Genomic DNA, 15,685 nt, shown 5'->3' with positions numbered 1-15,685 from the left:
CCAAAATTGGTTTCCAAAGATCGCAAGTTAAATGTAAATGGATTATTCCACAAAACGAGAGGGCAAGTTTCCAAAAACAAGCATTGATTTTTCCAAAACATGTAAATAAATAAGTTTTTTTTTTTTTTTTTTTCAAAATGGCACAAAAATTTTATATTTAATAAGGGTGTGTTGATTTGTCAAAGGTCCCACTGTAAACGGACAGACAAATAAGTTTCAAAAGAGAGTCTTAACTTTCCAGCTTTCCACAAAACGACGGAGAGAAATTCCAAATTTTCCATAAAATGTTCTCAATTTAACAATTTACGGGTTAGTTTCCATAATTTGGAAACTATTTTCCACAATTTCCAACTATTTTTTGAAAGAAATCTAGATGTTTGTGTGTATGTGTAAATAAGGACGTATTTGTGTATTCCCCAGGTCTAAATAAAGGGTCAACATCAGTCCAAGATCCCAAATAACGCTGAGTTTGGGTCAATTGTGTCAATGGGTGTCAAATTATATGTAGAAAACAGCGTTTCTATCATCTAAAGGCACAGTGTCGGTGTCAAATTTAGCCGCACACTGCAATCCTTTCTCGATTTCACGCTCAAAAGCACAAAAAAATGTCATTCGTACTCACTTTGCCTCTCTTTGTAAAGTTGGGAATGTGTTGTGTTACCCCTCGGTTCTTCTTCTTCCTTCTGTTGAGTCTGGGTTGTTTTGTTGGTTTTTGTTTGTTATACCCGAACCGTTGTGTCTTTTTAATTGTCGTTTTGCTTGCTGCTTGTTATTTTTCTGTGGATATAATAAATTTATTATTCACTATTTTTATTATTATTATTATTTTTTTAATTATAAAATTAATAAATTTTAAAAATTTTTTTCTGTTTGGACCCACTGTGGTTTACTTTTTTTTTTCTTTTTAATTTTTCCACTGGTCTCTCATTCGTATATTGTTGCTTTATCACTATTGCTTTCCACTGATCACTGTTCTGTATTCGTATGCATGTGTGTGTGTTTTGCCAGGGTCTACTGTTTTGTTGAAACACTTATTTTTTGTTCTTTTTTGGATGTCTTTTTTTTCCACTTTGTTTTTTGTTATAACACTTTTGTTGAATGTATTTTCATTTTTTGATTTATTGTTCACTCACTGTTTGCTTTGGTTTCTTTTTGTTGTTCAATTTTTATTGTTCACTTATGAGTACCGTTCACTTATGAGTCAGTTCACTTATTATGAAATTTTTTATATTGTATCTTACAGCCTGTTCCACGATCTCGAAAGAAAATTTGTGCGAACGAAGGCTACTCACTCACTTTCGTATAAGAATGCGTTCCACTAACTTTCGTTCTTTCTTTCGCATAGCCTTACGTGATTCAGTGTTGCTAAATATTTTTTTGGAAAAATTAATCGCGAAATAAAGCAAAAAAAGCGTCAAATGTCTAATTTAAACGCGAAAAAGCAGCAGTGGCTCTGTCTCAACTGACATTTCAGTTGTAAACAAACAAATTGTAAATAAACAAACAAAATAAAATTTCTAGTGATTGTGTTCAAACTATTTGAGCTCTTAGAAAATAAAAAAAAGAATATTTCCGTAGCCCTATTTTTTATGGAGGAGGTTCGAAATGTGCCACGGAGGCATTTAAGAGATGCTTCGAATTTATTTGAAGTACCTAACAACCAGTAAGTATGATTGTATTTTTACATTTTTGAAATAATAAAAAATGATTTTTTCTAGGTTTGTGGCCAACTTTCGTGTGTCGAAGGAAGTTTTCGGGCTCTTTTGGATATGATGGAAGAGAAGTGGGTGCCCGGTTGCAGAACTACCCAAATCCGCCCCGATTTAAAACTTCTTCTGCTGCTTCCAAAAATTGGCATTCCTCTGGCGAACACAGGATTCTCCTCCATTCACTCAACTAGTGCCCGCGGCTGTGTAGTTGATGATTTTTTCGTGCTGGAATTGAGAGAATAAAAAAAATATATATTTGTTGTTCACATATTAAATTGCATTTATTATTTTTACTTACATTTTTGTTTCCATTTTCAATCAAGCAATGTTTATGTTAAAACAATTTTCCTTAATTGTTATTATACGATAGCAAACACACAAGTGACTGATTTTGACATTTGTGTTCGCATGCGTACGAAAGAAAAAAGATAGTGGAACGCAAAATTACACTGAAATGCTTACGTTTTCGTTCGCTTTGATTTTCGTGCAAATTTTCGTTCTGATAGATTTTAGTGGAACGGAAATCAGCTGTTTGTCGTGTAAAAGTTGTGCGAACGTGTTCTTTCGATATCGTGGAACTGGCTGTTAATTTCACTTCACTTGCACTTTTTTTAATTTATTTATTAAAAAACACAATCTGGCTCGTCAAGGACCAAATGTTTTTAACTTTACCTTTGACCTTTTTTCCTTTTTTTTGTATAATTTATTAGATATTTAATTTGTAATTGTATTTCATGTGTTGTTTTATTGTAATTCAAATCTTTGTTGTTTGTGTGTATGTACAAATGTTTGATTCGTTTAATGTATAATTTTGTTTGTTGTAACTTAATTTGTTTAATTTAGAATTTGTTTTATGTTAATTGTGTACAATGTTGTAATTCAATTTTTTTGGTGTTTGTACAGTGTTAATGTTGTTCTTTATAATGTAATGCTGTGTAATGTAATTTTAAATTTAATTTTTAACTAGTTTGCTTCACGATTCGATTTGATGATTTTCGCGGGCACTTGACGATTCACGGGGCACTCGATTTGTATGTTGTCGCTCTCAAGATGTTTGACGAACTGACCGGGAATATTCTGGCTTTGGGCTGCCAGAGCTGTTGAATATTCCAGGATTTATTGGAAAGTGCTTGGCTAGCGGCAGCACGTATGCATGTATTTGTTAATATGCACCAATGTACATATTGTGTACCGCTAGCCGAAAAATTTAAAATTCAAACGCACAGTAGCGACCAAAAGTATGGTCACTGACCATACAGCCATAACTCCTTAAATATTGAGTTTTCAGCGTTTTTAGCTATTATTTGTGATCACTTTTTTAAGAGTGAATTAATGAAAACTTTAAAATGGCCATAACTCCTTAAATATTGAGTTTTCAGCGTTTTTAGCTATAATTTGTGATCACTTTTTAAAGAGTGAATTAATGAAAACTTTTAAATGGCCATAACTCTTTAAATATTGAGTTTTCAGCGTTTTTAGCTATTATTTGTGATCACTTTTTTAAGCACGAATTAATGAAAACTTTAAAATGGCCATAACTCCTTAAATATTGAGTTTTCAGCGTTTTTAGCTATAATTTGTGATCACTTTTTAAAGAGTGAATTAATGAAAACTTTTAAATGGCCATAACTCTTTAAATATTGAGTTTTCAGCATTTTTAGCTATTATTTGTGATCACTTTTTTAAGAGTGAATTAATGAAAACTTTAAAATGGCCATAACTCCTTAAATATTGAGTTTTCAGCGTTTTTAGCTATAATTTGTGATCACTTTTTTAAGAGTGAATTAATGAAAACTTTAAAATGGCCATAACTCCTTAAATATTGAGTTTTCAGCGTTTTTAGCTATTATTTGTGATCACTTTTTTAAGAGTGAATTAATGAAAACTTTAAAATGGCCATAACTCCTTAAATATTAAATATTATTATGGAGGTTAACAAAATCGATGCCAAATTATAGCTGTCACTCTTACCTTTCCAAATTGCTACAATTTGTGCTAATACCTTTTCTGGGTCCAGAGATATTCTTTTCTGGGTATGCTCAACCGGCTACGCGAACTAAAGTTTTCTAAATTTAACAGTTGTAAGTACCCGGCCTTCGGTCCCATAATGTGAATAGGTATTTTCATAAGCAATATAGGTATAGCCTATATCGGGTAAGTATATCCGGGTCTAGCCCGGGTCTTGAATCCGGACTTTTGAGTCAAAAATCTGCGGAATTATATTAATAGTTTCCCGGAATCAAAATACCTACCTCTGGAAAAAATTAAAAAAAAACCGAAGAGATTTTACTAGTGTCGGAAATGGCTTCAATATTTCCAATTTTTTTTTGCTGTTGTTATTTTCATGGTTCCGACATTTTTCATAGTTTTGATAAAATACACCAAAATAAAGTCAAAGCTATATAAACATTAGAAAGTGTTCTTTAAATCAAATAATGTTCAAATATCAAAACAGATTTCCTACCAAAAGATTTCACTTAATTATACTCGCATTAACCCTGTCATTGAAACCTCCGTCAGCCAGCCATCCAAGCATAAGTTTCTATTTTTCCGCACTTTTGGTCCCCTTGTAATTTTCTTAATTACTTAGCAATGAAATTCCGGAAGAAGGAGAAGCACCAATACCAAATAGTTTCAGTTTTTTCGGATACGTCATTGTCTTTATTAAAAAAGTATTCTTTGTTGTTTTTGGTACTTCCGATCATGGTGGAACGGGTGAGGGTGGTGGCGGCAATGATGCGGTAAAAAAATCTTGGAAAATACTGTCATCATCTGCTGCTGATGCTGCTGTCGTCGTCCCCGTCACAACACTGAGTCCTTATGTTGAGAACTTGGGAGCAACGTCAATCTTCGTTTTGTTGTTCATAAACTTTTTTCCTTGTTTTGGTTTTATTTTACGAGCAGTTGTTGTTGTCCTTTTAGTTGTTGTAACATAAGCATTTAATAAAGCATCCTTGAAACGGCAGCAGCAACAGCATCAGCTCCAGCATCAGTACAATGTCAGCAGTGCTCTACTTTAGATTGTTCAAGGAGAGAAATTTCCTTGAATGAATATTGAAATAAATATGTTTTTTTTGGAATTTCCACTACGGTTGGGGGTTGTCTGATGATAAATTTTTGGTGATGGGGGAGGGGGGAAGATGGTGAAAGGAAACTAAAATACTTTCCTGTCTGCTGATGAAATTCAATGCAATTTGTCATGTTTATGTTCTTGATGTTGTAGAGTTTTTTTGGAGGTAATCGATCAAGGAAATTAATTTATTGATAAATAGTGTAAGAAGGAGAGAGGGGGAGGGGAGAGGAGGGGGAGGTAATTTGTTCTAAGGAAATTGGTGACGAACACTTCAAATGTTGAGAATAGGGGGATAGTTGGATGTTGGCAGTGTGGATACTGTGGGACAGGGATAATAATTATGACGAATACAAATGTCAGCAAGGTTGAGGTTATTTTATTAAAAATACATTGAGAGAGGGATTTGATAGCCTTCCAGGGAAGACCCACAAAATTTTATAATTCTTATTCCATGATAGGTTAGTAGACGTGAGAAGAAAAGCTACTACATTTCGACGTCTGCAATAAGGAAAGTAAACATTATTATATTTTTTTTCAACATGTGACCAGGATCTTACTGAAAACGGCTGACACCACTATTGACATATAATCCTTCAAAGTACCGAAAATAGAAGGTACGGTAATATGGGGAACGAGAAATTTTACCATCAGGAATTACAAGTTGTAGATGATTCATTTCAAAATTAAAACATTGTCGAAAATCGGAAGAAACATTTAAAAATTACTGAAAATGCTTGAAAATAACACCGAGAAACGTAACCAAGTAAAAAAGCCGGGCCGAACTTTGAATACCCTCCACCATTTGGAAACAAATTTGGTAATTTTCAAAAAAAATAAAATCCATTAAAAATGCTGTTAAAATCTTAAAAATACTAAATGTAGCCGTATATTAGGGTCTATACGAGGACGTGGACCTGCATAGGCAACTTTTGTCATAAGCTATTACAATATTCAAATGCGAGACTTGAAAAAAAATCTGTTTATAATGCAGCTAAAATCATGAAAATACCGAATATAGGGAGGTACCACAGGAGTTATAAAACGTGGACCAGCACAGACAATTTTCCGTTTTAGGCTGTAGTATCCATTACGAACTTCAAATACCAAATTTAAAAAAAATTCTGGTGAATAATGTCGCTAAGATCATCAAAATACCGAATATCGGGAGGTAACGTTATATGGAGGCTTTTCGAAGACGTGGACCTGCACAGACAATTTTCTGTCTAAGGCTGTAGTATCCATTACGAACTTCAAATACCAAATTTGAAACAATTCCGGTAAATAATATCGCTAAAATTATCAAAATACCGAATATCTGGGGGTACCGTTATATGGGGGCAATACGACGACGAGGACTTGCACAGACAATTTTCTGTCTTAGGCTGTAGTATCCACTATGAACATCAAATACCAGATTTGAAAGAATAATGCTTTTACTATCATCAAAATACCGAATATCGGGAGGTACCGTTATATGGGGGCTATACGACGACGTGGACCTGCGCAGACAATTTTCTGTCTTTGGCTGTAGTACCGTTGTATTGTGGCTATACCAAAACGTGGGACTACATGACCTATTTTCAATACCAAAAGTACTGCAGATATTATATACATTTGAGTAAATTTTATTAATCTACTTCAATTCGTTCGGAAGCTAGAGTGATTTCCACAGACGAACAGACGGACGGACATCGCCAAATCGACATAGAATTTTATGCTAATCAAGAATATATACTTTGTGGGTCTAAAATGTATATTTCGAGGAGTTACAAACGGAATGACAAACTTAATATACTCTCCATACAATGTTGGAGGGTATAAAAATAGTTATAGGAAAATCTCAGTAGGTTATGAAAGTAGAGCCAATATAGAAAGCACGAGTATCGGCGAAGTGAAAGTTTACATCACAAAGTAACCTAAATTGAGGAGGAAGATTACCCTCGCTCCCAGAAAATTTAAAAAGCATTCGGACTAAGATTTGTTGAAAACATTACATTATAGATATATACCCTCAGCTTATGTCGGATAACAAAACGTTTTGTGGGACAAGTTGATAATCAAAATTTTTATTTTGTGGGGTAGATACCAGAAGGAGTGGACCGACACATTCCATATTTACATTACATCTATGGCTTACATAAATATTATTATTTTACCCTTTAGGAAGGAGGTACCAGAAAGAATGGGCCGATGAGTTCCGTATTCACACTAGAACCAAAGTCGATGAATTTTGCTATAAGTAACTAATTGGGTTAAAAGTAAGGAAAATGTCGATCCTTTTTGGGAGCAGTGCCAGAAGGAATAGTCCGATATATTTCATATTTATACCAGATCTTGTGATGATAAAAATATTGAGATTTGCAAACTTCGACGACAATCGGTCGTTTTACTTCACATTTCATAAGAGTTAGAATTATTCAAAATTTTAACCATTTATGGGGGATGGAGTGGTCCAATATATTTTTACCATCTTCACATTAGATCTTGTGTAAGTAAAAATATTAAGTTGTGTGAAGTTTACATAGCACCAACTGAGAATCTAATACAAAATTTTCACCCTTAACCAAGCAGTACTAAACTTAGTACCATTTATTTAACAACTTTTTATGTAATAAAAAAATGAAGTTTAGAATGAATCGGATTCTTATTTCGCATTTTAAAAGTGTTTGGGTTATTCCAAATTTTGACCCGTTTGTGTGGGAAGGTACTTGATGGAGTGGACCGATATTGTCAATTTTCGCACCTAACCTAGCAGTGACAAAAATTTTGGGATTTGCAAGGTTTGCAACAAACCGAATGATTTATTTTCTTTGAAAATGTTGACATTTTGTGAGGGAGGTACCTGAAGGAATGGACCGATATAGCCCATCTCCGAATTCGATTTAAATTTGGCAATAATATTACGATGTACCAAGTTTGGATCAAATCGGATACTGTCTTCGAGAGACGAACATTACTAGATTACCAGCAGACGGACATTACTAGATCGACTCCAAATGCCCTGAAACGGAATTGGTCCAAAGAGACTTAGGGTCTTAAACCGTTTATCGATGAGGCATGTTTTGGCCCTTAGAAATGATATATACCCTCTGTAGCCATATGGTTAAGGGTGTAAAAACATATATATATATATCGGAGCAGAGTTCCACCAAATGAAAGCGTATGTATACTAGCCATTGTTTGCATAATAAACCTGAAATTGGGAAGCTATATTCAAATCTGAACCGATCTGATATCTGGTACCAAAGATCAATCATATTAAGCATGTGAGGGACCAGAGCACCAAATCGTATGAAACATATATATGTGAGCTATAGCCGATTTTCACCAAATTTGTAGTACCTGTTTCTATAATAAATTCAGTCGGAATTGCTAATATTGTCGGAGTTATATCCTAATCCTATCTCGATAAAATTTGACAGAGGCGTTTTCGAGATGCATAAGTTATATAGTACCAAATACCATTCTCTTGGAGTGCATATTACGCGTGTCGGATGAAACATATATATGGGAGATATACATAGCTATTTCTGCTCCGCTTTCCACCAAATTTAATGTACTTGCTTCTAGACTGAATTCGGTAGGATATGCCAAAATTCAGGTCATTTGGACTGATATTGGCCATTTGGTGCACAATTAACCGGAAATCGGTTGAAAATTTATATGGAGCTATATCCAAATCTGAACCGATTTTGGCCAAACAAATATTATTTGGAAAATTCCATCTTAATCGGGTAAAAAATGCGACCTGCATTTTGTCTACAAAAATACATGGACAGATGACTGACAGACGGACTGACATGCATAAATCGACTCAAAAATTGATTCTATGAATATCCTCAAAAGTAACTATGAGTCTATCTCGCTTCCTTCTCCATGTTACAAACAAATGCACAAAGACATAATACCCTTACCACTATTTGGTGAAGGGCATAATAAGAAAGATTTGTATTCTTTATAGCCCCTTTTGGAACTTAAGGACTACCAATATTTCAGTGTAGAAAATAAATAAAAATCAAGAACATTAAAAAAACCAGTAAAGAAAGTCTTAAAGTCGGGCGGGACGACTTTAAGATATTTCTGAGCTGTATTTGATATATCTCCCTGAATATCTTTGTTACGGAGTGCATATTACGGCTGTGGGCAACAAATATGACAAATCGGATGAACAGTATATATGGGAGCTATAGCTATGTCTGAACCGATCTTCACCAAATTTGACATACTAGCTTCTAGACTCAATTCTGTCGTAAGTGTCAAATTTCATCCAATTTGGGCAAATATTAGACGTTTGGTGCACAATCCAAGGTAAATCGGACGAAGTTATATATGGGAGCTATATCCAAATCTGAACCGATCTCGACAAAATTTAGCAAAGGTATTTCTGATCTGCATTTGATATATTTCCCCAAATATTGTTGTTACAGAGTGTATATTACGGCTGCGGAGGACAAAAATAACAAATAGGATGAGCAATATATATGGGAGCTATAGCTATATCTGAACCGATTTCGATCAAATTTGGCATACTTATTTTCAGGTCTAATCTGATTGTACGTGCAAAATTCCATACCATTCTGACTGATATTACACGTTTTGTGCACAATAAAAGGCAAATCGGACGAAGATATATATGGGAGCTATATCTAAATTTTGACCGATTATCTCCAATTTCAATAGGGTTCGTCCTTGGGCCAAACAAATGATCTGTGCAAAATTTCATTTGGATAGGACGATAAATGCGATCTGTACTTTGTTTACAAAAATACATGGACAGACGGACGGACGGACGGATGGACGAACAGACGGACGGACATGCATAAATCGACTCAGAATGTGATTCTATGCAGATCATCAAAAGGAACTATGGGTCTATCTCGTTTCCTTTTGCCTGTTACAAACAAATTCACAAAGACATAATACCCTGACCACCTTGTGGTGTAGGGTATAAAAACGCAAAAAATATAAAAAATAAATTTTAATTTTAAACAAAACAATCTCAAAATTAAGACGGTTCCTTATGTTGAAAAGTTGCAAACTTTTGGCAAATAAAAAAAATTCTCTTCCACTGTTGCCACATTTTAAGATAGCACACCTTTATTTTATAAGATAACCATCCTTCTGTTGCTAAATATTCTCTTCGTTTGTTGATGAATACTTTCCCCTACGCCATCTCTCTAAGGTTGAAATTTATTTTACAAAAATTCGTCTCTATACCTCTTCAGAGAACTACTGTTGCCACATCTTTGGCAATAATTTTGCCGATATAACAATTTTGTGTCATCATTGAAACATTCTCAAAAGGAAAAAATAAAATGCCTTTCAAAATAAACATTCTTTGCAAATTTATTTTTAAATAGGGTCACAATCTACAGAAATTTTTATTCATGATTACATTTGGAAAATATTTGCCATCTTCTATTGGCCAAGTGGTCTGTCTGTCGGTCGGTCGGTCGGTCATAAGGCACAGATAGACACAGAGATTGTTATGATGGTAATTTGAAAACACTTTCAAGATGCTCAATATTTTTGTGAATGATTTTAAATTGTGCAAAAATGGAGAGGCTGCAGGGTAAATGAAAACTATAAAAGATGGACAAATATTTAATAATATATTACAAAATATTATTCAAGTGAAAGTTATTGTTGATAAGTAGACTCAAGAATAGAAATATTTAATTAAGATTTCTTCTGAGAAAAAAAAAAAATTTTTAAGTTCTCTGATTAAGCATATCAACTTAAAGTTACAATAAATTTCTGCATTTCTCCCTCAAAAAAAAAAAAAAAAAAAAAAAAAAACAAAAAAAAAGTAGTTTGATGTTACATTTACGAAATTTTTTTGGCGATTTTCTGCTTGGGAAAAATCAGCGAAAATGTTATAGAGTTATGTCCGTAATTGGAATTAATTGTTTAGAGCAATTTTCTTCTAGAAATTTTTTAATTGCAATGTGTGCTCATTTCAATATTGCTGGTCCAGTATCTATTATAATATTTTTCCCAAATGTTATTCTGTTCTCTATCTGGAACATACCTTTGAACCCTTCCAAAAAAAGAAAAAATGTTTAATAATAATGGATCTCATATACAGCCGTCAGGATTTCCAATTTAGTCCAAATTTTGAGCTAAATTACGATATTATGATAATATATGATCGTGGGACATTTGTTGAAGCATGTCAATTTAGATATTGCTCATGATGACCTTTGTCCGCCTAGAGGATATTATCTTTCAATAACATTCATATTTTTATATTTTATATCATTTGATCGACATAACGATTGTAGACCCTATGTCTCTTTGGCCCAAATCCGTTTCAGGACATTTGGAGTGGATCTAGCGATATCCTTCCGTCCGCCCGACGGTCTGTCGGGATGAGTGGATGGATGGACTCTCGAAGGGAGTATTCGATTTGGTCCAAATTTGGTACATCGTCATATTATTAGCAAACTTAGATTGAATTCGGAGGTGGGCAATATCGGTCCACTTCTTCGGGTATCTCCATTACAAAAAATTCGGAATTTTCCAAAAAAAATAGGAATAGGAAATATTTTTATATCAACGTATCTGACAGCCATAAGGGGTGTTCCACTTTAAACTTCATATACCTGTAATACCGTTTGGATAATGAAGTTAAACTTATCAAACAAAGTAAGTGAGGTTATACCAAAACGTGGACCTATACATACAATGTTTCGACACACATGCTACAACCCATTACGAACTACAAATACCAATCTTTAGACAAATCCGTGAAAAAATATGGCAAAAATCATCAAAATACCGAATATCGGGAGGTACCGTTATATAGGGGCTATACGTAAAATGTGGACCTATACATAAAATGTTTCGCCGCACGAGGAAGAACCCATTATGACTTACAAATAGCAATTTTTAGACAAATCCGTGAAAAAATATGGCAAAAATCATCAAAATGCCGAATATCGGGAGGTACCGTTATGTGGGGACTATACGAAAACGTGGACCGATACTTCTCATTTTCAATACCATCCATCCTCGACATTAATATAAATTGTTCTGGCTTTACGTCAAATAATGTGGGCTATATTGTGATTTCAACAGGCAGACAGACGGAGAGACAGACAGATTATGATGCAGATTATGACGTTTACGACGAATATTTAGAAATGTTACAAACGGATCGCTAAAGTTAATATACCATCCTTTCCAAGGTGGAGGGTATAATAAATAGTACTTTGCATATTCAGGATTTTTTACAACAGCTAAAATTCGTTAATTTAAGCCATGTTAACTTCCTTAGTTGCACTTAGTCAGAAAAATCTACCTTCGAATTGAGAGAATCAACCCCATTGTCCTCTTGGGCTATTGATGGAACAAGTTAAAAAGTATCACACGGTTTTGACGACAACTTTATACTCTCAACCAATGTTCGATTATTTAAATATTTTTTGACTTCAATTATGATTATCCAAATTGTTGACCCTCTATGGAGTAGGAAGTGATGAGCCAATATTGTCCATTTCATATTGAACCTACAAATAATTCAACGTGACAGGTTTTAAAAATATCGAATACTTGGCTAGGTACCACAAGGGTTTGGCAGAAATATCTGGATTTGTGAAATCTGAAGGGAGTTAGATGCTCATTTAGCTTTCTTTGAGCGTTTTGTTTTCCAAAATCTTGAACCATATGTTGGGGAGGTACCAGAAGGAATGGTCCAATCTCTACCATCTTTATAAGAGATCTTGTGTTAATGAAAATATTGAAATGTCGCACGTCTGAATGGAATCGGATGTAAATTTTGCGTTATATGAGCTCCATGGATATTCAAAATTTTTGTATCCTTTTTAGGGGAAGGTACCAGAAGAAATGAACCGATATATCCCATATTCATAGCAGATCTTGTGATAGTAGAAATAATGGGATGTGTGAAATATGAAGAGAACCAGATGCTTATTTCGGATTTTATAAACGTTTTGGTTATTAAAACTTTGACCCTTAGTGAAGGAATGGGCCGATCTCCACCACCCTTATAACAGATCTTGTGTTGATTAAGATATTGAAATGTGCTATTGGAATTTATTGGAATCGGATGTTGATTTCGCGTTATATGAGCTGCATGGATATTCAAAATTTTGACCCGTTGTGGGAGAGGTATTAGAAAGAGTGCGCCTATCTATCCCATCTTCACAGAAAATCTTGAGTTAGTATAAATAATGGGATGTGTGAAATTTGAAGAGAACCTGGTGATTATTTCGATTTTTTTATCGTTTTGATTTTTAAAATCTTTTTGGGTGGGGGATAGGGGATGGATAACAGAAGCAGTAGTCTCCATCTCTACCATCTTTATAGCAGATCTTGCGTTAATGGAAAAATTGAGATGTACCTAGTCTGAATGGAATCGTAGGTATTCAAAATTTTTACCCTTTGTGGGTGAGGTACCAGAAGGAGTGGTCTGATATATTCCATCTTTACACCAGACCTTGTGTTTATAAAAAATATTGTGATGTGCGTAATTTGAAGACAAGCGGACTCTTACATCACATTTTATAAGAGAGTTATAATTATTCAAAATGTTTAACCTTTGTGGGGGAGGTACTTGTTGGGGTGGACCTACATTGTCCATTTTCACACCTGACGTGGCACTGAAGTAAATATTAGGAATTGCAAAGTTAGAGCAAGATCGGATGCATTAAAATATTTTCTTTGAATATTCCGAAATGAGGGAGGTGCCCTCCTTCTGGTGCGTCCCCCACAAATGGTCGGAATTTTCAAAAAAAAAAAAAAATATTTTAATGCACAAAAAAGAAGGGATCATCCGATTTTGCTGGACAGATATTGCCCATCTCCGAACTCGATCTAAGTTTGACATTAATATTACCATGTACCAAGTTTGGACAAAATCGTATACTCCCTTCACGAGTTATCGTTCGCTTCAGCCAGCCAGAGGGACGGGCGAACATCCATAGAACGACTCCAAATATGCTGAAACGAATTTGGTCCAAAGAGACCTAGGGTCTAAAATTGTTTTTTTTTTTCGATGAGGCGCGTTTTGGCCATATCAAAAGATATATATCCTCTCTGATATAAAAATAGAGATTTTATTCCCGTGATCATTACAATCTTGGTATATGGTAAAGTAGTGGGGATTCCATTTACAGATTTCACTATGCCTATAATATTCCGTCTGCTTTAAGAATCATATTCTTCCTTTTTTTTCAATGACCTCAAAGTTCACAAGAGGCTACCACCACAAATTGTAGCCAGAATATTGCCCAGCTAAAGTCCTGATAAACTTTCCAAACAACATACTTGTGGCCTTCCTCAAGACACTTGCCGCAATTTGCATGGCTCAGCTGGCAAATAACATTAATCTTGACTATTTAAAACCATAAAAATGCCAGCTGTAAATGGTCTGACCACTAATGCTCTTTAGGCTCTACCTTGAAATTGTAATCTTCTTCATTCCAAATGGCTTGGGCTTTTTCCGTATTAAAGGTGCTTTAAGTTTTCTTACATTTCTTACTTTTCCCACACACACACATACATGCACCACGCACTCTCACACTAACACATATACAGATGTTTACAAGACGCTATTTCCACGAAGAAGGTTAAATGTTATTACATTTCTCTTTCATTATTTGAAAATAACAACAAACGTGAATTGTTGTTGTAGTAACACCGTGTGGAAGTTAGGGCCTCCAGACCACTGCGCCCAAAAAAGAGGGGAAGAAACAATGTCTGGGATGCTGTTTAATACAGCATTACTTAAGAGACATTAACATTCCAATCTGCTTGGCGGTGAGTTGGAATATTCTTTCTTTTTTTTGGGCCAGTGGGTCTTGTCTTGTTCGAAGGAGCAACCGGGAGAAACACTAATGCCAGGATATTATTTGTTGGCACCGTTTGCAGGTAACGACCAAGTTCAACTTGAGAGAGAGAGTCGAAAGTCGTATTGAAAGTGATAAAAGTTTATTTTGACATTATTCGAGTTATGACACAAGAGAAGGGGAGAAATCGGAGAGGGATACCAAAGAGCAAAACACAAAATTGTTTAAGTTGATATTAACTGAAGTTGTAGTTATTGGAAGAGAGGAAACAGAGGCGCAACACCATAAGCGGGAAAATGCCATTGATTGGGCGCCACGTTGAAAGGTGAAGGCTTATCATGCATTAAGCATGGATTTTTTTAAGGGTTTTCATCAAAAATTATCAGAAGTATTAGAGTGGATTTTTCAGAGTTTTTTTTTTCAAGGATTATCAAAGCCAAAAAAGTGGTTTTATGGAATTTTGTATAAAGGATTAACGTTGATTTGCTAAAGACTTCTTGTCGAAGGAGTTTTTAAGATTTTTTTTTTTTTCAAATCATAAAAGTAAATTGTTTAGGGATTTTTTTATGGCTTCCAAGATCCATTAATGTGGTATTCTTAAAGATTTTCCGATAAGGATTATCAGACCTATAATCGACTTTTCTGTCAAGGATTATCACAGACATATACGTGGACTTTTTGTTTGGTATTATCAGATACATACAAATTTTGATTTTTTGTCTAGGATTATCAGAACCATAAACGCGGACTTTTCTTAAAGACTTTCTGTCGAATATACACAAAGCCATAATTTTTTTCAATATTTTTATGGCAAATCCAGCAGATTTTGAAATTAATGCTAACAAGTAAAAAAACATTAAGTTCGGCCGGCCCAAACTTTTAATACCCTACACCTTAGGGTAAAGGAAACATTAGAAACCATTGTGTCCCACAAATGTCAATTTTTAGACATCTTCGTGGGAAAATGTCGCTAAATAATCAAAATAATGAATAGCGGGAGGTACCGCTATATGGGACTATACAAAAACGTGAACCTATACATACAATATTTCGGCAACGGAGCTAGAACCAATTAGGACACAAAAGTACAA

The 15,685-nt window shown here is 34.5% G+C and overlaps 2 long non-coding RNA genes across 2 annotated transcripts; one reads left to right on the top strand and one right to left on the bottom strand.

The window, feature by feature from the left end:
* The first annotated feature begins 1,239 nt into the window (after window positions 1-1,239).
* Window positions 1,240-1,904, top strand: LOC131805430 (uncharacterized). Its single transcript, XR_009343683.1, has 3 exons — window positions 1,240-1,491; window positions 1,552-1,663; window positions 1,719-1,904. It is a non-coding gene; the product is annotated as an uncharacterized LOC131805430 (long non-coding RNA).
* LOC131805431 (uncharacterized) lies at window positions 1,622-2,297 on the bottom strand. The gene is made up of 2 exons (XR_009343684.1): window positions 2,008-2,297; window positions 1,622-1,934 (listed from the first exon to the last, which is right to left on the bottom strand). It is a non-coding gene; the product is annotated as an uncharacterized LOC131805431 (long non-coding RNA).
* Window positions 2,298-15,685: the final 13,388 nt, after the last annotated feature.

Source organism: Musca domestica, unplaced genomic scaffold (assembly GCF_030504385.1).
Source record: "Musca domestica strain aabys unplaced genomic scaffold, Musca_domestica.polishedcontigs.V.1.1 55, whole genome shotgun sequence".
In the NCBI taxonomy this organism is placed as follows: Eukaryota; Metazoa; Arthropoda; class Insecta; order Diptera; family Muscidae; genus Musca; species Musca domestica.
This window is presented reverse-complemented; position numbering and strand designations above follow the sequence as displayed.